Genomic DNA, 22,248 nt, shown 5'->3' on the forward strand with positions numbered 1-22,248 from the left:
ACAAAAAACTCTACTCTTATATAGCTCCACCCCAACTTTAGATCACTGATGCACAAATTACATCTTCATGCATTGTGTACTCATTAACAAAGATTAATAATTGCTTTAATGCATTTGTCTTTTAAATCCTCTAGAAAATAAAAAGTGGGGTTATAAACCAAGATTACAATAACACTGGTTTTTACCTTTATTCATACAGTTAACTTTTATTGGAAATCTTTGTATTTCATATGGCTTTGAGATACTGCATGGTATTCTTTAGCATTTCTTGTAAGGCAGATCTAGTGGTAATAAACTACTCTTAGCTTTGTTTATCTGGCAATGTCTTAATTTTCCCCTCAGTTTTGAAGGAAAGTTTTGCCAGATATAGAATTCTTGATTGAAATTATTTTCTTTCAGCACCTTTCATATATCATCTCACTGTTTTCTGTCCTTCAAGACTTCTAATAAGAAATTTGCTGATAACCTTATTGAGGATTTTTAATAAGTGACAAGTTGCTTTTTTCTTTCTGCTTACAACATTCTCTCTTTGTTTTGGCTTTTGACAGTTTGATTATAATATGTCTCAATGTGGGTCTCTGTAAGTTGTCCTACTTGGTGTTCATTTAACTTTTTGGATTTGTAGATTCATGTCCTTCCCCAATTTGGGGACATTTTCAGCCATTATTTTTCAAATAACCTCTCTGCCCTTTTCTCTCTTTTCCTTGATTCACTTGATGGTATCTCACAAATCCCTTAGACTCTGTTTACTTTTCTTCAATCTCTTTCCTTTCTGTTCTTCAGACTCAATAATTTCAATTGTTCTGTTTTCAAGTTGACTAATTCTTTCTTCTGCCTACTCAAATTTGCTGCTGTCCCCCTATAATGAATTATTAAATTCAATTATACTATTTTTATTCATACGTTTGTTTTTTGGACTCCTATAAGGTTAGTTCAGCCAATTTCTAGTTTTTTATTGATGTTTCCATGGAGGAACAAGGACTAGGAGTTTCCTACCCTGTCATTTTGTTGACATCCAGCCTCAAATATTTTTAAATAAAACTTTATTTAGTCATCACTATTACTGTATGTAGATAAATCAAAAGATATTCTCTAAATTAAATATTCATAATAAGCAAGATACACTTGCTTATTAATAAGCAAGATGCAGTAGCTATCAAATACATCATCTCACTCTTCTAGAAGAGAATTATTTACTATTACTAAATTAAACACTTATAATAAGGTTTGTCATTTTACAATTACTTTTTTAATAAATTCAATTATAAAATCACCTCAGAGCCATATGCCTAAAAATAGAATCAATATACAACAACAAACAATCATTTCTTTCCCTTCATTCTACTGCCTATGAAAGCTTTCTGATTTTCTCTCAAAGGTTTATAATTAGCCTCTACCAGCAGAATCACTTTGCTTATTTTCTTGCCTTTATGTCACCCACTGACATTGCAATTTGAACTTAATTTTAATTAAATACTACATGTTTTCTAAATTACGATATAATTCAGCTTGAAATATAGAGATTATTACCTAGACTCATAAAAATATTTGTACTGATCATGGCTTTAGAGATCATGGCTTTAGAGATTATTCCTTCGTGACCCAGATGTGGACATGATAGAGCAGATTAATGTTATTCAACTGGTTAGTTCTAAAGTCATAACATAACAAACCTTTTACTAATAGTCTCATGCTCTTTTTATTATTTCATACTTTCTTTTATCTGTTTGCCAATTATTCTGATAAAAACTAAATTGAGGGCTTCCCTGGTGGCGCAGTGGTTGAGAGTCCGCCTGCTGATGCAGGGGACACGGGTTCGTGCCCCAGTCCGGGAGGATCCCACATGCCGCGGAGCGGCTGGGCCCATAAGCCATGGCTGCTGAGCCTGTGCGTCCGGAGCCTGTGCTCTGCAATGGGAGAGGCCGCAACAGTGAGAGGCCCGCATACTGCAAAAAAAAAAAAAAAAAAAAAAAAAAAAAAAACTAAATTGAACTATGTAATATGATCATTTCCTGGATGATGTTAAAAGTGTTTAACAACAAGAATGGCTGAAGCAGAGTTCTGGAGGAGAGGCTTATGGTTCCAGATCCTAACTCTTTGGAAGTAGAGAGCAGAGGTTAGTTCGGAAGAAGGAATGAGTTTGTTGGGGATGGGAAACACCCATCTGAATCAGAGCAGTGGCTATTTACCAACCAGTATGGGTGTATTTCAATAATGTAATAGCAGAACTAGGGCAAACTGGCTTATTGTAAGGTCAGGTCACACCCTGGCTTTTTCTTTGTTTTCCTGATGCTTCCAGGATAATTTTCCAAACCTAGAATATGTTTGGATAAGTCTAACTTTTTCTGAAAAAACTGTAAAGCGAATTACCTAGCAACCCCTCCTGCTTTAGGAGGCTGATAGGCAAAATGGTTGCTAGGCAACAACTAATTTCTTGTAGCAACAACAGAAATAAACAGGTCACCTTTTTTTCAGGAAAAAAAAAAAAAAAGCTGTAGGTTTGTAGAGAACTGACCAAAACCAGGTCTGGAGGCTGTTGTTGGGGTCTCTTATGAACACTGACCATAATTAGATAACTAAGACTCAATTGTATTCAAGGATACAAAAGAGAAACTGCAGGAGAGCTTGCCACATCACAAATGATGAAAGAAACAACATTCAGGCAAAACTACAAGGGATAGACAATTAAAATCACCTTCTTTTCCAATAATTTGCATTACAATAGCTATATGTTAGAAATGCTATACTATTCAAACTGAGATACAGAGACATATGCCAGGGGTTATGTTGCCACAGGACAAATAAAGCATATTTTTCTTGAGCATCCATTATAATTAGTGGTAGAAAAATTCTTAAATTTATTTCTGGGTCAAAATAAACATATCATTGAACAGAATTCAAAATTACATAAATTTTTGCAGAAACATGAGACAAAGAAATTTTACAACTATGGAAGAGCAATTTGGATTTTGTCTCAGTCTTAGACTCCCTGGAGGTGGGAGCCATGCTCCTTGATTGTTCTCTGTCCTAGATTATTTCGGTTATCTATTGCTGTATAAAAACCACCCCAAATCTTGGCAGTTTAAAATAACAAAGCTTTATTACTTCTCACAATTATATGGGTTGACAAATTGAGTAGTGCTTTTAGTCTCATTTGGGATCTCTCACATAGCTGCAGTCATCTGATGGCTCAGCTGGGGCTGGAGAGCCCAAGATGGTCTCATTCACATGTGGCAGATCATGCTGGCTATCTATTGGGGAGCTTTGGTTTTCTGGCATTTGACTTCTCATTCTCAATAGGCTGGTCTTATTTCTTTGCAGGATGGCTCCAGTAAGTAAGAATAAAGCTACAAGACATTTTAAAGCTTAAGCTCCAGAACTTGCACTGTCACTTGTGCCACACTCTATTAATCAAAGTAAATCACAAGGCCAGCCCAGACTTAAAGTGTGCAGAAACAGATTTCACTTCTTACTTAAAAGAGCAACCAAGTCACAATGCAAAGGTGTATGGATGCTGAGAGTTGTGATTCACTGTGTTTATAATTGTAACAATCTACCATGGGGTATTTCAGTGAATTGAGCAGACTCTAGTGAACTAAGTGTCTTTCACTTCACAAGTCCTTAGGAATGCAAATCCTTCACTTAAGCGAAAAGAACGCTAATTATTTGGCATGGAATATACTCTAAAGCCTGATTTTGTTTTCAGTTTGGGAGGGAAAGCCAACACAGGAAAGGTTTGTATTACCAAAGATATTGTCTTTAATAAAGGCAAAGTCATAAAGAATGTGGGTGGTTGCTTAGCTCTCTAAAGAGAATATAAGTAGAAGCCAAAAGCTCCACATCTAATGAATATTAAACCAGAAGGGACCAACACTGTGACTGATAGAATTCTCAAAGATTATGAAACATGTAAATTATTCAATATGCTATTTTGTTATCCTTTGTTCTCCAAATTTACTAAAAGTAAAAACAAACAAACAAACAAACAACTATCTCTGGTGTACCTCAATGGGAGAATAAAAGTGGGTGTGGTTGGCAGGATAGATCTTTACTCACTAATAATCACACTTATTATTATCTTCCACTCTGGTGCTGTCTCTTATCATTCTTCTTTCTCATAACTCTGAGGTGAGAAAAGAGAACAGCATGAACAGATGGCCTATGCCTTAGATGGGAGCTTAGGGAAAAACCTTCAGTAAGGAGTCTGTGTCAACTAAAAACTTACCATCCCTAGTTTTCATGGCTTTTCTCACCATCTCTTCTTTCTTGCCCCCTCAGCAAAGCTACATCACCAGGAAAACATGATCTTAAGCATTTTGAAAACTAGGCAGGTAACTTTTAGAACTTCATTACTGGCTGATTGAATCCAAATTATATTAGCTTAAACACACATACACACATAGAGAATAAGTTATGCCAATTGAAAAGGACCAGAGAGAAAGCTTTAAATAGGAAAATTCATGAAGTAAAAAAATTAATTTAGCAGTATGAGTGTCAGTGGGAATCATTAACACAAGAATGACATATTTTCCTAACCCCAAGTTCTTACAAGACTTCATTCCATATACAGTTTAAGAATTTTCACATTACAGCATTTGAATCAATAAATAAAAAAATCAGTAGAAGTTCATTTGCTTTCAGTATTACTCAAAGCAATTTCGGGTATTATTGTGCCAGTCTGGTTACTCTTTGTGTCTGAGAAACTGCATTTTCCTATTATTCTTCCCATGTAATATGATAAAAGGAGATGGAGCAAGAAAAGGTGATAACCTTTAAAGTAAAACTTATTAGAACCTTCTCTTTTGACATTGTGGTTTTATTTATTAATATTTAAGTAATTTGCATAAATATTTTATTATAATAGCCATCAAAATGATATGTGAGAATTAACTGACACAACTAAGTTATACATTTATCATGAAACCTTTGTGATGAGTCAGCTGTAAAGAACAGTGTTCTCCCCTCACTGTACATTATAAAAGTCTGAGTCTGCTTTTATAGGAAAATGTAAGCATGGAAAGTATATCTTATGAGGGGATACATAAAAAGAGGTGTGCATATACAAACTCCTTAGAAGGAAACTTGTGCAAGGAGGAAATCAAAGTTATTGGACATGTGTGTTCATTGAATTGAAAATAAAATGGTTCGAAGGTCCTGAAATATACCGTATTTGAAGACATGATTTCTTAGGTTTCTTTGTATCAATTTGTTTGTGTAAATGTAAAGTTTAGATTTACGTATCATAGAACAATTATTAAGTTAAAATAAAGTAGGAGTTTACATCTTATAAAATATTAGCTGGCATTACACTCTTATTACTCAATTATTGCTAAATTGAACTGAATCTTACTCTGAACCACATGTGAACAAAACATGACCTCTTGACTGACTCTGACTCAGAACTTTGCTTTATCCAGTCCTTAGTCTCATTAAAGAAATCAGTGGTGCCTTTGTCTGAGGAAACTGCCATCTTATCACCAATGTAGTGTTTCTGAATCAATGACTGGTTTTCATGTTAATAATAATGTTGCCCATCTGCAACAGGGTGGGGTGGAGGAAGGAAACTAACTGCTTGCTGTTCAACTTCATGAAAAAAGTCACATATCTTTGGAAACTGTAGTTTGAGAAATAATAGTGGTGATGGTCTTAACCTTAGATATCCTTAAAGGTTCAATAAAGACATCCTCGTGAAAGAAAGACAATCACTGGTTCAAGTTCCTCATCTAGCATATCATATGTGGGCTGTGATGACTGGCTTATAATATGCCAAATACAAGCCAAAATACAGAGGAGCCTATTGAAGCCATTTGTGAAAATACCATAGCTCTATGTATAAATATCACCACATGTCCCCATAATGTTTTACTAACTGGAGTCAGGCAGTATCTGAGCAGATCTCTGGACAATTTCAACCTGATTGACACCAACCTTTCATTGGGAATGGGAATTTACCTCCACACTCAAATTCTTTTTGACAACTCTTTACAATATTTTTTTGTTCACTATTTTCTGGGGTAGACTTTAACAATTGTCAATTTTTTTTTTCAGGAGACAGTTGCTTTTCTCTCTGAAGAGAAATTCTTTTGGTCCACAACTTTAAACAGAAGGCAGCTTCCCACTATTTCATAGTGTACAAATTATTAAACATTACTGAGTGGGGAGGAGAATTTGCATGGCTGAGAATAAAATAATGAAGACACCAAAAAAAAATAAATAACGAAAACAAAAAAAACAAACTACATTGATCTGAGTGCATACAAAGAAATTTGGATCTAATAGGGAAAGAAAAAGGTCTGAAAATCAAAAACAAAGAAAAAAATCTTCTTTGAACATTTGGTAAATAAAAAGCTTGTAGGCCAACTAAATATAGTACATAATAAATTCCATTAGAGAGTCAAGAGTATGAAAAACAGTCACAGACAAAAGAAGGCTAAGGAAACATAATGACTAAGTACAATGTGGTATCCTTGAATGGATCCTGGAAAAGAAAAAGGATATTAGTGGAAAAACTGGAACTTCCAAATAAACTCTGCAGTTTAGTTATAGTAATGTACCAATGTTAATCTCCTAGTCTTGACAAATGTATCATAGTTATATAAAATATTAACATTAGAGGAAGCTAGGTGAAAGGTATACTGGAACTCTCTATTTATTTTTGTAACTTCTCTGTAAATATAAAACTATCCCAAAATAAAAAGCTTGTAAACAAGAACATAAGACTGTCAACAATTTTATTTTTACACAGGAGACACAGGACACTTTTAAATCTCAAGTTAGATGATGTATAGGTGATGATCATGTGATTAGGAGTTATAATTCATATATTTTGAGGCAGACCTTTTGTTTCCATTATCACTTTTTTTTTAAGCAGTATTTCCTAATTTTAAGCTTAGAGTTAAATTTATAAAGATGGCCACTGTTTTAGAGCTCTAATGAAAGAGACAGGCATATAAGGAGATTAAGCTTCGGGATTCTTACCACACTACTTTACATTGAATAAAGAAATGTAATTTTCCAAAATATTTGTTTTATATTAATATGCCATCCCTCTTTATTAATAAAAGGAGGCAAGGCAGAAAATGTCTTGAGTGTAAGACTATAAAAAAGTGAAGAAGTTCCCTGAACAGAAGGAATTCTTTTTTATTTTTATATCTCCATTCATGTTCCAAAATAATACGGGAGCAGGGCATCCCATCCATTACTGTGTGGCAATAGTTTCCCCAATCAATGTTTAATGAACCATGGTTACACTTTATCTGAAATAGGCTTCAATGAAAGGATGGCTTTTCTTCAAAATAATAAATCACATCATCATTATACCATTTTCTTACATCCATCTACATTTTTAACATGGAATAGTGATTTTGAGAGATATTTTTTGGAAAACCATCTGCCCATGAGCATCTGAGTAAGGAATCAAGGGAGAAAACCAGTGCCCACAGAATAGTCCACATTCAAAGTCACTGCCCCTGCTTCTGGGAGGCTAAGACAAATAAAAGCTCTCTAGAACACTGATTTTCAATGTTCTATGGCCTCAGAATACTCTCCTTAACATTTACACAAGTTCGTACTAAGTATGCATTTTTCCATTTTTCTTATGCACAACCTAATCAACTAAATATGCGATAAGATATTCCCAAAATTCATACAATTGGAGCTTGTGATCCATATGAGATCATTTGTGTTACAACAAAGAATTAATATATCTCTAGTCAAAAATAAATTATGCTTCAGTTGGCCTGTACAGTCTTATAATAGGAAAGTATGCTGCTTCAGATAAATATTTTGAATTATAAATAGCTATTCTGTGCACAATGTTATTTTTAGGTTTATTACCTATAGACCCAAGACTCAAGTTTGGGAATCAGTGCTTTAGGGACAGGCACTAATAGGTTTCCAGTAGTTGCTCGATTAATGGGAGTTGGTTGACTCGTTTATGTCAACTAGATATTTTTGGTTTCAGGTCTGGATACCTATACCATGCAGTCAAATGCTCTACTCCTGAGCTATACCCCCTGGATACCTGCACCATGAATGAGGCAAGACTGGCTTATGGTATAGAAAAGAAAAAGGATAAAAAGATGGAGAAAGAAAGATTGGTGAGGGAAACACAGAGCGTATCAAAGAAGTTGGGCTCCTACATTGGGGATGATAGTCACAGATGTCCTATCTCTAGATGAGAAGCCATAATTAATTTGGGAATGAGAGGGGGCTGAGAAAGGGGGTGCTAGAGAACCATTCTAGTACCAAATGAAAAAATCTTGGTTGTTCAAATACGGTTCACTTGGTAAATTTTCACATTAATTTACTCTATTTCCCAAATATCTTTCTCCAACATGTGAAGGAAATAAGGAACTGAAATAGTGATATTTGCAAAGCAATATTTTTCTTTACAGTAGTTCTTGAATTCTCAAAATTTCTTGCATTCAGTATTAATTTTGATTAGATTATGTAACTCTACCTACAACAGATATATCACCATGAAGTAAAATCAATGTTAACACGCTTGCCTATCCAAACAGCCTTCTTTTCCATATTCAATTTCACCTTGCCCTTTAAAATAAGAAAGGGCACAAAAATTTAGCTACAGGAGTGAAGACATTCTAAGGAGAAATTTGGGGAGTAAAATGATTAATATCGTGAGGAAGTAATACCATGCACAGTAACATATGGCATACATAATTGTTGACTGTGTTCATGAAGGCTACTCAACACTACATTTTTATAGTAAAAAGTTAGATTTTATTATTTCTATTTGTAATGATCTTTTCACCCCAAATCTCATAGACTTTTGCTACAGGGGACTCAATAGCACCCTCAAAAATGGTTTAAACACAACTGGGATTTTCTAACACCTGAGTCTCTGGGATCAGGACTAATGGAATAGTGGCTGGATGCAAGAAAACTAGACATCTGTGTAAGAGCTGTAAGATGAAGCAATGCCTACCAGGGCTGGCAGAATCAAGGGTACAAGATAAGGTCATAATAAATCCCTTTCATGTGCAACTTGGCATGTTCCTGACCAACAAGTCTTGGGATCTAAGGTGGAACATTCCTAACAGATATATCCTCACAGTGATAGCAATTGACACACCTTCCTCAGCCCCATATAACCATTGCTTTATAGCACTTGGATACAATATGACTTAATAGGAGAAGCAATGTGTTTTTAAAAATCTCTAACTATAGAACAGTCCATTTAATTCGGAGGAATGAACAATTAACTCTTTCAGAGTAGTTTTCTTGACAAGGTTCATTAGAGGGTCTGATCACATATATATATATATGCCTTATAAATTCAAATTCCTAGGGTGAGCATGGCACTGGGATTTTCCTGAGGTTTTTGTTTGTTCTTACTGAAATAAATTATGTGCTTCCTGGATGCTTAAAATGGATAAGAAGTCCCCAGATAACCTGCATTCCTGTATCTCCACTAGATATTATGGCTTGACTCAGGTGGTACAAGGAATCCATCACTTGAGGACTTACAGATTCAAAAGGGAGTTAATTGTCACAGCTTTTACATGACCTCTAGGACAACAATCATTCTGAACTTGAGTACAGAAGTACCACATCAGAAATATACATATTAACAGCCCACTGCCCATTTTTATAGTATTTCAATTTCCATTGATGCATCCTAGTCTAATGCTTACTGATATATTGCTAACTCATATTTTTTCTGACAGTTTCATACTGACCTTTTTATTCAAATCTGCCATATTACTAGGCTAACTGTGATGTATAGTGCTTAATGACATGGCAAAAACACCCTGAAATCTGTATTTCCTCAGGTTCAACTCTCTTGTATATGTATATCACATCTTCTTTATCCATTCACCTAAAAATGGACATTTAGGTTGCTTCCATATCTTGGGTATTGTAAATAATGCTACAATGAACATTGGAGTGAATATATATTTTCCAGTTAGTGTTTTCTATTTCTTCAGATAAATGACTGGAAGTGAAATTGCTGGGTTGTATAGTAGTTCAATTATTAATCTTTTGAGGAAACTCTACACAGATTTCCATAGTGGCTGCACCAATTTACATTCCCACCAACAGTGCACAAGGGTTAAAATGTCCATACCACCCAAAGTAATCTACAGATTCAATGAAATCCATATCAAAATACCCATGGCATTTTTCATAGAACTAGAACAAATAATCTTAAAATTTGTACGGAAACATGAAAGACCACGAATAGCCAAAACCAAAACAATCTTAAGAAAGAAGAAAAAAGCTGGAGGTATCATACGTCCTGAATTAAAACTGTACTACAAAGCTATAATAATCCAAACAGTATGGTGTTGACATAATAAAGCACACTTAGGTCAATAGAACAGAATAGACAGCCCAAAAGTAACATATAAATGAACATATTTATATGTTCAATTAATCTACAACAAAGGAGGCAAGAATACCTAATGGGAAAATGATAGCCTCCTCAAAAAGTGGTGTTGGGAAAACTGGACAACTACATGCAAAGAAATGAAACTATACCACTTGTTTACACCTATACAAAAATAAACACAAAATAGATTAAAGACTTAAATGTAAGACATGAAACCATAAAACTCCTAGAAGAAAACATAGGCAGTATGCTTTTTGACATCTTGTGACTAGCTGTGTGATATTTTTACTAAAACTTTGGAAACCATATTTCAAAAATGTCAGGAATAAAATGTATAATTTTAAAATATATATTTCTTTAGGCACAGTATTTTACTATTTTTATAAAGTAGTGCATGCAGAGGAGAAAGTAACATTATAATGGCATACAAGTCTAGTCTCCCCATCTAAATCCCTTTTTGAGTCCCATGCTTTAGAAGTTCTTGTTTCAGTTTTTAGATCTTCTGGTGATATTACAATAAGTCTAAAGGATATATAAATACCTATATTTCTTGGTGTATTGGTTGGGGTTCCTGAGAGGAACCAATAGACTGGATGGATAGAAAGATAGATAGATGGAGCTTTATTGTAAGGAATTAGCTCACATGATTATGGAGGTTGACAAGACCCAAGATCTGCAGGGTGAGTCAACAAGTGATGGTTTAGTTTCAGTCTAAAGGTTGGCAGGGGGACTCCTCTGGTGGTCCAGTGGCAAAGAATCCACCTTACAATGTAAGGGACATGGGTTCGATCCTTGGTAAGGGAACTAAGGTCCCACATGCCGCAGGGCAACTAAGCATGTGTGCCATAACTACTGAGCTCGCGTGCCTCAGCTAGAGAGCCTGTGTGCCACGAACTACAGAGCCCACTCACTTTGGAGCCTACAAACCACAGCTACAGAGCCCACGCACCCTGGAGCCTGCATGCCACAACCAGAAAGGAGAAAACCCGCAGGCCACAACTAGAGAGAAGCCTGTGCGCCGCAATGAAAGATCCCGCATGCCTCAATGAAGATTCCGCATGCCGCATCTAAGATCCAATGCAGCCAAAAATGAATAAATAAAGGCAGGCACAAGACCAGGATGAGCTGATGTCTCAGTTGGAGTACAAGGCAAAAAAAAAAAAAAGCCAACGTTTTACTTCAAGCAGCCAGGCGGAAGTAATTCTCTCTTACTCAGGGAACGATCAGCCTTTTTGTTCTATTCAGGCCTTCAACTAATAGGATGAGGCGCACCTACATTAGAGAAGGCAATCTTCTTTACTCCATCTACCAATTTAAGTGTTAATCTCATCCCAAAACACCCTCACAGAAACACCCAGAAAAATGTTTGGACAAATATCTGAGCACTCCATAGACAGTCAAGTTGACACATAAAATTAGCCATCCACTTGATTTATCAACTTTATCCATGTACTTTCTTTATGGATTAGGTATGGCACCAATTGCCTCTACTAAGAACTAGCTCCCATATATCACTCCTCTTTTTCTCCCCCCACCACTCCTCATTATCTAGATGTATTGGTTATATTTTTAATTTTTAGTTTTTCCACTGACTAGTCCTATAAAGTTCCACACTTAAATTTTTTTCTTGCTCTTTTAACCTTAGGTACTGTTTCTTAAACATCTTTCTAAGTACCATTAATCCTCTCTCTCCATCTCATGACATCTGTCAGCTTTACCATCACATGCATATTGTCAAGGTTTACAACTTTACATCCCATTCTGTAAGCATAATTAAAATTTCAGTGCATTTGTAAAAATTAGAACCTAAGAAACAGTATTTACTACATGATAATTATGTAATTACTATTAATTCTAAAACTAATTAATTGAATAGACTCCTAGAGAAAGGAAAATGCACTAAACCCCTGCTTTTATTAGAACATTACACACATCAAGATCAAATGAATTCTCTTTGGGCTTCCCTGGTGGCGCAGTGGTTGAGAGTCTGCCTGCCGATGCAGGGGACACGGGTTTGTGCCCTGGTCCGGGAAGATCCCACATGCCGCGGAGCGGCTGGGCCCGTGAGCCATGGCTGCTGAGCCTGTGCGTCCGGAACCTGTGCTCCGCCGCAACGGGAGAGGCCACAACAGTGAGAGGCCCGCGTACCGCAAAAAAAAAAAAAAAAAATGAATTATCTTTCCTTTTACTCCTCCAAGTGCTCAAAATCACTCATAGTTTTTATTTGCACCGTATTTGGGCCATGACCTTCTGTATATTTGTTTCTTTTATTTTAATTTCAATTTGCTCTTCTCTTTCGCAATAGATATTTCTATTCACTATATTATTAAGAACTTCCAGTTTTCAATCATATTATCCATAGAGAAAATTGTATCCTATTCTTCTAAAAGATAGTCTTAAAGGAGCCTTCTGACCTCCTCTTCTAATTTGGACTGATTGCTTTCTATAACTAGGTCTGTTACCCTGGGATTTCTTTTTATTATTCTCTTGAATAGTTTTTGTTTCCTGGCACATACTCTTCCTTTTTCCTGTTTTTTTTTTTTTTTTTAAGTTTCCTGCTCCTGGAATAACACGCAAGTAGTTCCTCCCTTACCCACCCCTGAGAAAAGATTAGTGGTGGAAAGAGTATCTGAATCCTTCCAGATTGTAGAATGGAATTCTATGTGCAAAATCACTTTCTAACAGAACTCTCAGTACGTTAGCTATTGAAGAGAAAGAAATCTGGTGTGAATCTGATTATCATTACTTTGTACATATTTTTTTAATTTCTGAAAGTTATAAGGAATTTTTATTGATCCCTGTTGAGAAATTTCACAGAAATATGCCTAAGTGTGTTCCTTAAAATACATTCAATTTGATTAACTTCAGTAGACACTTTCAAACTGAAGACACATGTCTTTCTTCAGATCCAAGATATGTTCTCATATTTCTTATTTTTATGTCTCTTTCTTCTTTTAGATGAATATTAGACTTTCTAGAGTAATACTTCTTGTCCCTTAAATCTGCCATCATATTTTCTATTTATTCTTTACTTTCTGAAAAATTCATTCATTTTATTTTTTAAGATTTTCTATTGATTTTTTTATTTTGGCAATCATACTTTTTAAAATTTCCAAGAACATTTGTTAATCTCTAATGATCATTTTTTATGAAAGCTAGTTTTGCTTTATGGATGTACTGCCTTCACAGTTTTATCTAAGGATATAAATTGCAATTAATGAAGTGTTCATCTGGTTGGTTGGTTTTCAGCTCCCTATATCACCTTCCTTTCTGTTTTCATTTTTCTGTTTTTTTTATCTTAGTCATTCACTTTTGTGTTGTTTGTATTTCTTAAATATTTAGTGAAACAGGTATTGATTCAAATTCTAAAATGAAAATTTTAAATTGGTTTAATAATAGGCGGATAGCCTAGGTTCCTTCTGTTGATATTTTGGGGAAATTTATTTTTCCAAACATACTTCCCCCACCAATGGAAAGTTGACTATATACTCGAATTTGTGAGCTGTGAACTGGAGAATTCACTCCATGGTCTAAGATTTGGGAGCGTATGTATTGATGAGGGCTCACCAAAAATGTGAAAATAGAGAAGATTTTACTCTGGTGACAGCAACTTCAACGCTTGGAGCCCTGGCTCCACCAAGGCAGATCACTGGATCTCTTTTGAAAGCAGTCTTTTGGGGGAGTAAACTTTGTTTCTCTCAACCTCACACTTTGCTAAACTAAAGCGTATAATATTTGGCATCTATGAGCCTCCTATTCATTTAGAGTATTTATGTTGTTATGATTCCAAATAAGTCTTTCTCTTTTAAAGGTTGCCCCTTCTTTGGATATACACACAAAGCCCACAAATTCTAACTGGTACCTGCACACACAATGACACAAAGGGCTTTAACAGTCAGTTCAAAAGAATGTAATATCGTAATCTCATTTCCCACTAACTTACACCTGCCAAGAATGCAATCCTTAACTTATATGCTATGCAACTATTCAAAAGAATCCCAAGGCCTAAATCCTCAAAAACCCTTAGCAAGGTAAGCAATAAACACACGTGTGTGTACATACACACAAACAGGACGTAAAGGAGCTTGAGAAAGAATATAAAACCAAATTATGAAAAAATTATACAATCTAGTCCATAATTTTGTCTTATACCTAGAACAATATCAAAAAATTGCTTACCCACTGACATGAAAACAGTAATTTGCTTAGTCACTTTATTAGTTTTCATTATTGTTGTGATTACTTTTGGCTATAATCTTCTCTCCATTCCACTTAATTTACCTGTCATTATAGATATTGCTGTTGAGATACAAAGCTGGCTAAAATCAGCAAGAGTTTCAAGCATTTTTATTATGAAACCTGACAAATTGACACTATCCATCTTGCCAGAGAACTATTCAGTATTACCAAAATGAGCAGGTGCAGCTTGACTGCAGGAGAAGCAAGTACAAGCACTATCTGCAAAGTGCATGGGCCTGCGGTGGGACTCCTTTGAAGACGACTTTGGAAGTCACCTGACATTTCCCTAAGAGCCCTCAGTGAACTTCCCAGGACAGCCTGTCACAATCTGCCTCAGTCTTAGCATATAAGAAGTACAAAGGAAATGAGATTCCAAGGATGGATTTTTCCTATCTCGTGCTTGAAAGATGAGGCATAGAACAATTTTTCTCAGCCCTGAAAGTTTGTGTATTTATATTGAAAAGCTCTAGGTCAAAACGAAGTATTTGTTAACTGGAAAAAAAAAAGAGTAAAGGAAAGAAGAGTAATGAATAAAACAATTCCATGCTATACACAAAAAACTTCAAATCTGAGTCAATCATAATCGGTTCTATTCATTCATTAGACATTTATTTAACACCTATTATTTTTAACACCTTTATTGTAGTATAATTGCTTTACAATGGTGTGTTAGTTTCTGCTTTATAACAAACTGAATCAGCTATACATATATATATATATATCCATATCTCCTCCTTGTTGTGTCTCCTTCCCATCCTCCCTATCTCTCCCCTGTAGGTGGTCACAAAGCACCAAGCTGATCTCCCTGTGATATGTGGATGCTTCCCACTAGCTATCTATTTTACATTTGTTAGTATATATAAGTCCATGCCACTCTCTCACTTAGTCCCAGCTTACCCTTCCCCCTTCCCGTGTCCTCAAGTCCATTCTCTACATCTGCGTTTTTATTCCTGTCCTGCCCCTAGGTTCTTCAGAGCCCTTATTTCTTTAGATTTCATATATATGTGTTAGCATACGGTATTTGTTTTTCTCTTTCTGACTTACTTCACTCTGTATGACAGACTCTAGGTCCATCCACCTCACTACAAATAACTCAATTTCATTTCCTTTTATGGCTGAGTAATATTCCATTGTATATATGTGCCACATCTTCTTTATCCATTATCTGTCAATGGACACTTAGGTTGCTTCCATGTCCTGGCTACTGTAAATAGAGCTGAAATGAACATTGTGGTACATGACTCTTTTTGAATTATGGTTTTCTCAGGGTATATGCCCAGTAGTGGGATTGCTGGGTAGTATGGTAGTTCTATTTGTAGTTTATTAAGGAACCTCCATACTGTTTTCCACAGTGGCTGTATCAATTTACATTCCCACCAACAGTGCAAAAGGGTTCCCTTTTCTCCACACCCTCTCCAGCATTTATTGTTTGTAGATTTTTTGATGATGGCCATTCTGACTGGTGTGAGGTGATACCTCATTGTAGTTTTGATTTGCATTACTCTAATGATTAGTGATGTTGAGCATCCTTTAATGTGTTTGTTGGCAATCTGTATATCTTCTTTGAAGAGATGTCTATTTAAGTCTTCTGCCCATTTTCGGATTGGGTTGTTTGTTTCTTTGATATTGAGCTGCATGAGCTGCTTGTAAATTTTGGAGATTAATCCTTTGTCAGTTGCTTCATTTGCAAATATTTTCTCCCATTCTGAGGGTTGTCTTTTTGTCTTGTGTATGGTTTCCTTTGCTGTGCAAAAGCTTTTAAGCTCATTAGGTCACATTTGTTCATTTTTGTTTTTATTTCCATCTCTCTAGGAGGTGGGTCAAAAAGGATCTTGCTGTGATTTATGTCATAAAGTATTCTGCCTATGTTTTCCTCTAAGAGTTTTATAGTGTCCTGCCTTCCATTTAGGTCTTTAATCCATTTTGAGTTTATTTTTGTGTATGGTGTTAGGGAGTGTTCTATTTCATTCTTTTACATGTAGCTGTACAGTTTTCCCAGGACCACTTATTGAAGAGGCTATCTTTTCTCCATTGTATATTCTTGCCTCCTTTATCAAAACTAAGGTGACCATATGTGCGTAGGTTTATCTCTGGGCTTTCTATCCTGTTCCATTAATCTATATTTCTGTTTTTGTGCCAGTACCATAATGTCTTGATTACTGTAGCTTTGTAGTATAGTCTGAAGTCAGGAAGCCTGATTCTTCCAGCTTCGTTTTCTTTTCTCAAGATTGCTTTGGCTATTCGGGGTCTTTTGTGTTTCCATACGAATTGTGAAATTTTTTGTTCTAGTTCTGTATTTAACACATTATTTGCAAAGCACTAAGGAGGATACTTTGGAAAATAAAGGTATTTAATATATTGTCCCTATCTTCAAAGAATTTATATAAATAACAGCTATAAAAAAAGATATTACTATCCATAAATAGGGATTGAATATGATAAATATCAGGTACATGAAAAGTGAAACATATAAAGATTGCTTATTCCCAAACCTTTGGTATAGAATTCCTACTTGAATGAGAACAATGGGATTAAAGAAGTAGATGAGGCCTGGAGAGAGGAAAAGTCTAGTTCTATTGAGGAGTAATTAGTAGAAGGAGAGGAAAGGTAAACCTCTGGGACAAAATTAGGTAGCCCAAGGACAAGAAAAAGCAACTAACAGGGGCTTCCCTGGTGGCACAGTGGTTGAGAGTCCACCTGACGATGCAGGGGACATGGGTTCATGCCCCAGTCCAGGAAGATCCCATGTCTGCAGAGCAGCTGGGCCCATGAGCCATGGCCGCTGAGCCTGCATGTCCGGAGCCTGTGTTCTGCAAAGGGAGAGGCCACGACAGTGAGAGGCCTGCGTACCGCAAAAAGCAAAACAAAACAAAAAATACCAACTAACAGTATTAAAGATTCAGCTAAATGTCCTTTAGACAGAAATTCTAACTGATGAAGTCAATAGAGGTTCAATAATAGAAAGCACTTGCTATTATTAATTACTGACCCAGTAGTTTGGTGTAAATGGGAATAGAAAGAGCAGGGGAAAAAAGATAGTCTCACTTAAGGTGAGACCAGAAAGAAACCTAGGGAGTTGTTGAAAGAATAGTTGATAGGGCAGCAAGGGAGCAACAGATGAAATTAGACGTGGACAGAGAAAGCTCTAGACAATACACTGGCAGTCATCACAGAATAATGTCTTGGAAGTACATGGCCTCTCCACCCTTAAGCAAAGGGTGGTCTATTTTTATTTCTACTTCAGGATAAAGGCTCTAAAAGTATTCCTCTGTCACCCTCTAATTTGTTGGAAGAAGAGAAAAAAGTCTGCAGACAACTTAGGGGACATTCAGAATAGCTAGGATGGGGATAGGCTGGGGAGAAGATAAGGCCTGACTGTGAGAGTACAGAGAAAGGAAAATTTACTTCCAATTGTTAGGATCAGTGAAGGCTGTGGATTCAGGGGGCATATGAGCTGGGCTTCAAATCCTGAGCTGGATTTCAGCAGACAGGGAGAAAACTGGCAGCAGGTAAACATAGGGCATATTTAGGGAATAATGAGGAGTCTCGTTTGACTTCTGCAGAGACTATATTTGGGAGCTTTGTATGATTGTGCCCATTTTGCAAAAGTGCAAACTGAATCTCAGACAGACTTGGTAACTTGCCCCAGGTTATCGATCTAGTAAGGACTCAGCTCAAAAACAAAATCAAGGAAAGAAACTAATCAAGGAAAAGAGTCTGAAATTTTTGCAACCATCCAAGAAAGAGATCATCAAGGAGGGCTTGAATTAATACTGCAGAGATGCAAATATGAAAGGTCTGTCTGGGAGACTTGGCAGAGGTAAAATGGATAGGTCTTGATGACTTATTAAATGAAGGAATTAAGAAGGGAAGCAAAGAAAGATAAAGGAAAAATAATAACTAAACAAGACCAGCATTATCAAATAATACTGTACTGTGTGTGTGTTTATACACACACACAACAAATGATTCTGCAAATAAACATAACCTATAGAGTGCCAATTAATAAGGAAAAAATGGAACCTAGTCTTTATAGAAAGACTATTTAGTCTAAGGATACAGCTTTACCATGTATTGTCTCTGGAAATAAATACATATATTGAAAGTCTTACTCTGTAACATACATGGAAGTTCTGCTCCCACCACTAACAATATTGTTAACCAAATTCCCACCAACCTAAGCAGTATAATATATACTGACAAATAAGAAATTGTTTCTTAAAGAAATCTACAGACTAACAGTTTTCTTCTGTGGTTTTATTTGTGCTTGCTTCCATAAAATGGAGAGTAAATGAAATGAACTATTATAGCTATGATTTTAGTCAATGTAGTCTGGTGGACTGGACAGGGGCATAAAAGGAGGATGACAACCACCATCTATTTGCCATGTTAATTCAATACCAAAGAGGTTTGTGAGCTTGAAATTTTGGAGAGCTATGAGATACACATAAAATATTTGTGAAATGAACTAACAAACAAATTAGCAACTGAAGAACTTTGACCAAATGGTCACTGACATATCCAAATGTACCAGGTTTTATGGCAGTTATCTGAAACTCCAAACTAAGAACACAGTAACAATACACACATACGTATGAAGCAAAGATGATGTTTATCCATATAGTTATCTGTGTTTTATAAGCAGAGCAGCAACTATTAAAATGTTATGATTTGCTGGATCCTGGAAAGTCAAGTGATTCAAACAGCTCCTCTACTGGCCTGCTAACCACGAATAAATTTCTTCCTTAAGTGCTGTTTTGTTTATTTGTATCCTAGTTAATGACAAACTCATTTAAAGAAACAATTTAAATAAAGTGATTGTTATTGTGCTAGAAGTCCTGAAGGAAATAATCAAGGCACTGTGATAGGGTGTAGAAACACTTTAGTTGTAATATTGATAGCATGCGACTTTCTCTCTGAAAGAAAAGCTTCTGATCCAAGATCTAAAAATTAAGATGGTGGCTGCCATACAATAGGATGAGGGGAAAGCATCTTAGGCAAAAGGAACATCAGGCTTAACATTTGGGGGAACAAAAGAAGGCCTTGAACACAGAGTGTTTAGAGTAGGTCATGGAGCCAAGAATGGGAAAATAACTCTGGAACATATCATGGAGGGCCTACATGGCCAATTATTACTCATTTTGCCTTTTGCCTGGCTTGAACTTCAACACACAGCCATGTCTTTAGGCCATAACATTTCCCCAAGTCTTTTTGCTTGCTTTCAGACTCTTACAGTTGACTCCAATACATCTTCTCAACCTCTGAATCTTACCAGATCTTCCAGTATGAGCCAACACCTCATGCCTGTGCTGACTTACTTAAGGTCAACTCAGTATCAGCATCTCCCTCTTTTAAAATTTTTTTTGATTGCAGCGGGATATGTTTCCCAGAATCCTCTTCCTTCTACGTTTCCCGGTTAGACCTTGTCACTCACTGAAACTTGGAGAAAAGAGAGGCCATTATTCTGCAAAGGCAGATTTGGCCAGATGTTGTGATTCACATGCGGGTTCCTGGTGAGCTCTTGAGATGTATTCACATTCATGCTTCGTGCCAAGATTGTCAGTGGCAGCTTCCCTGACTTTGCTCCCCTGCTCTTCCAACAGCTGTAGGATCCTCAGGTTCCTTATCCTAAAACCTTTCAAATCTGGGCCATAGAGAGTGGCTTTTATATTTGATACCAGAAAACAGAACTTCAAAAGATAGGAATGTGGAATCAGATCTATAGGCTGATTAGATTTGAAGGAAGTAATAACCTCACTGCCAGTAAAAAATGGAATAATGACAGTTCATGTCATGCAGTGGCAAAAGTCACTGCACATATCAAGTCTCATTGCATGGAATCAAGTGCTTTAAAATGTCAGCATTTTGGGAAAACAAATATATTGATATGAGCTCCTAAATAAATAATTCTGGAGTCAATGTTTTAGCTTGAGTGGCTAGAAGTGTTTCTACCAGTTCACTTAGTTTACTAGAATATAGACTCAACATTGGCCTACATTAAATGAAATTAAGGTACTAAAACTTCTTTGTATAATATAGAGGAAGAAATCCAATGGCTTAGGGGATCTTGCAGGGAATTTATTACCTATGACCTTACCACCCTCTATATATGTCACAGTGAGGATCTAAGAGATATTTCCTTCACTAAGGTGTTGATTGATCCAGTTAAGCCATCCCTTTCTTCTCAAACTCTACTCTTTTGACCACTATGACACTATATTCTCCTGGTAATTCCTTCACAGTATTCCATGCTTATTCCTCTTCCTCCCCTGAGTCATAATAATGGTGTTCCCCAGGGTCTATTTTGGTTCTCTTTTTTTTTCTCATTCTATACCTACAGTGTCCTCTACAAACCATGCACTATTGATTCCCAAACAATGTCTCTGCCTCATATCTCTCTCCTGGTTCCAGACCCATATATACTTTTGCTGTTAAATTTATCTAGCTCAGTGGTTCTCAAATATTTTCATCCCAGGAAATGAACCCTTTACACTCTCAAAAATTATTAAGAATCCCAAAGAGCTATTGTTTACGTGTGTTGTAGCTATAGACATTTACCATATTAAAGATTAAAAAGTGAGAAAATTTTATGAAATATATTATTTTTAAATATCAATTTATTTTACTAAATATTAAATAAAATATCAATTCATTTGAAAATAGTAATAATAAATCTATTGTATGCTAGCATAAATAGTGTTTTCATTTTTTTAAACTATATTTTTCAGAATAAAAATAGTGAGAAGAGTGGCACAAAAAAGTTTTATTTTTTTGTACATTCTTTAATGTCTGGCTTAATAGAAGACAGCTGTATTCTCATATCTGCTTCATTCAATTTGCTGCAATATATTTGGTTGTTTTGGTCAAAGTACGTGAAGAAATTCAGCCTCACACAGATTAGTTGGAAAAGGGAAGAATATTTAAACTGTTATCTCAGATAATTGTGAATATTCTTCTCCAATACTATACCAAAACTCAACAAGTAGTAAGTTCTTAAAGATAAATTGCAATCTGAAATCTGAAATCATGCTAATAAATTTTCATAATTTGAATTTTCATTAAAATCCATTGGCCTGAGAATGTAGAAAGCTGGAGAGAAAGCCACTCTCATCTTAACAATGAGACACTAAGATAAGTACAAAATCAGAACTTTTTTTGATCCCATTAAATAGCTAAGTTCACAGGCAACAAAGTAACCTGAATTCTAAGTAGAAACTAGTTTCTCTAAGACAGAATACACAAAGTGTCTTATCTGTGGCAGAGCATAGCAAGAAGTGGCCACTAAATAAATGGATAAAAAGAAATCAACTATAATTTTAATTAATTATTAAGGGTCAAGTGTGGACTGGCATATCAGTCTGAAATAGCTGGAGGCCTCAGACACAAGGGGAGTTTGCACTCACCTGCAAGCTCTTTTTCTCAGACTCCCTTTAAGTGCTCACATGAAATAATGGGGCAAGGCAGGAAACCAAAAAGAACAAACCTCAATGGTGCCGGACTGCTGGGAGTGTCAGTTGCTGCTGAGGGGAAAAACATGAATTCTTGCTTGTTTCAGCAGACTCTTCTTTCATAAGAAGTGAAAGCCTTAAGCTTCTGGAGGTGGGGCAGCAATCACTGTAGCTCCCAGAGCACAGGCAATGATCCATTGCATCTAG

The sequence above is a fragment of the Orcinus orca genome, chromosome 4 (genome assembly GCF_937001465.1).
Source record: "Orcinus orca chromosome 4, mOrcOrc1.1, whole genome shotgun sequence".
Classification (NCBI taxonomy): Eukaryota; Metazoa; Chordata; class Mammalia; order Artiodactyla; family Delphinidae; genus Orcinus; species Orcinus orca.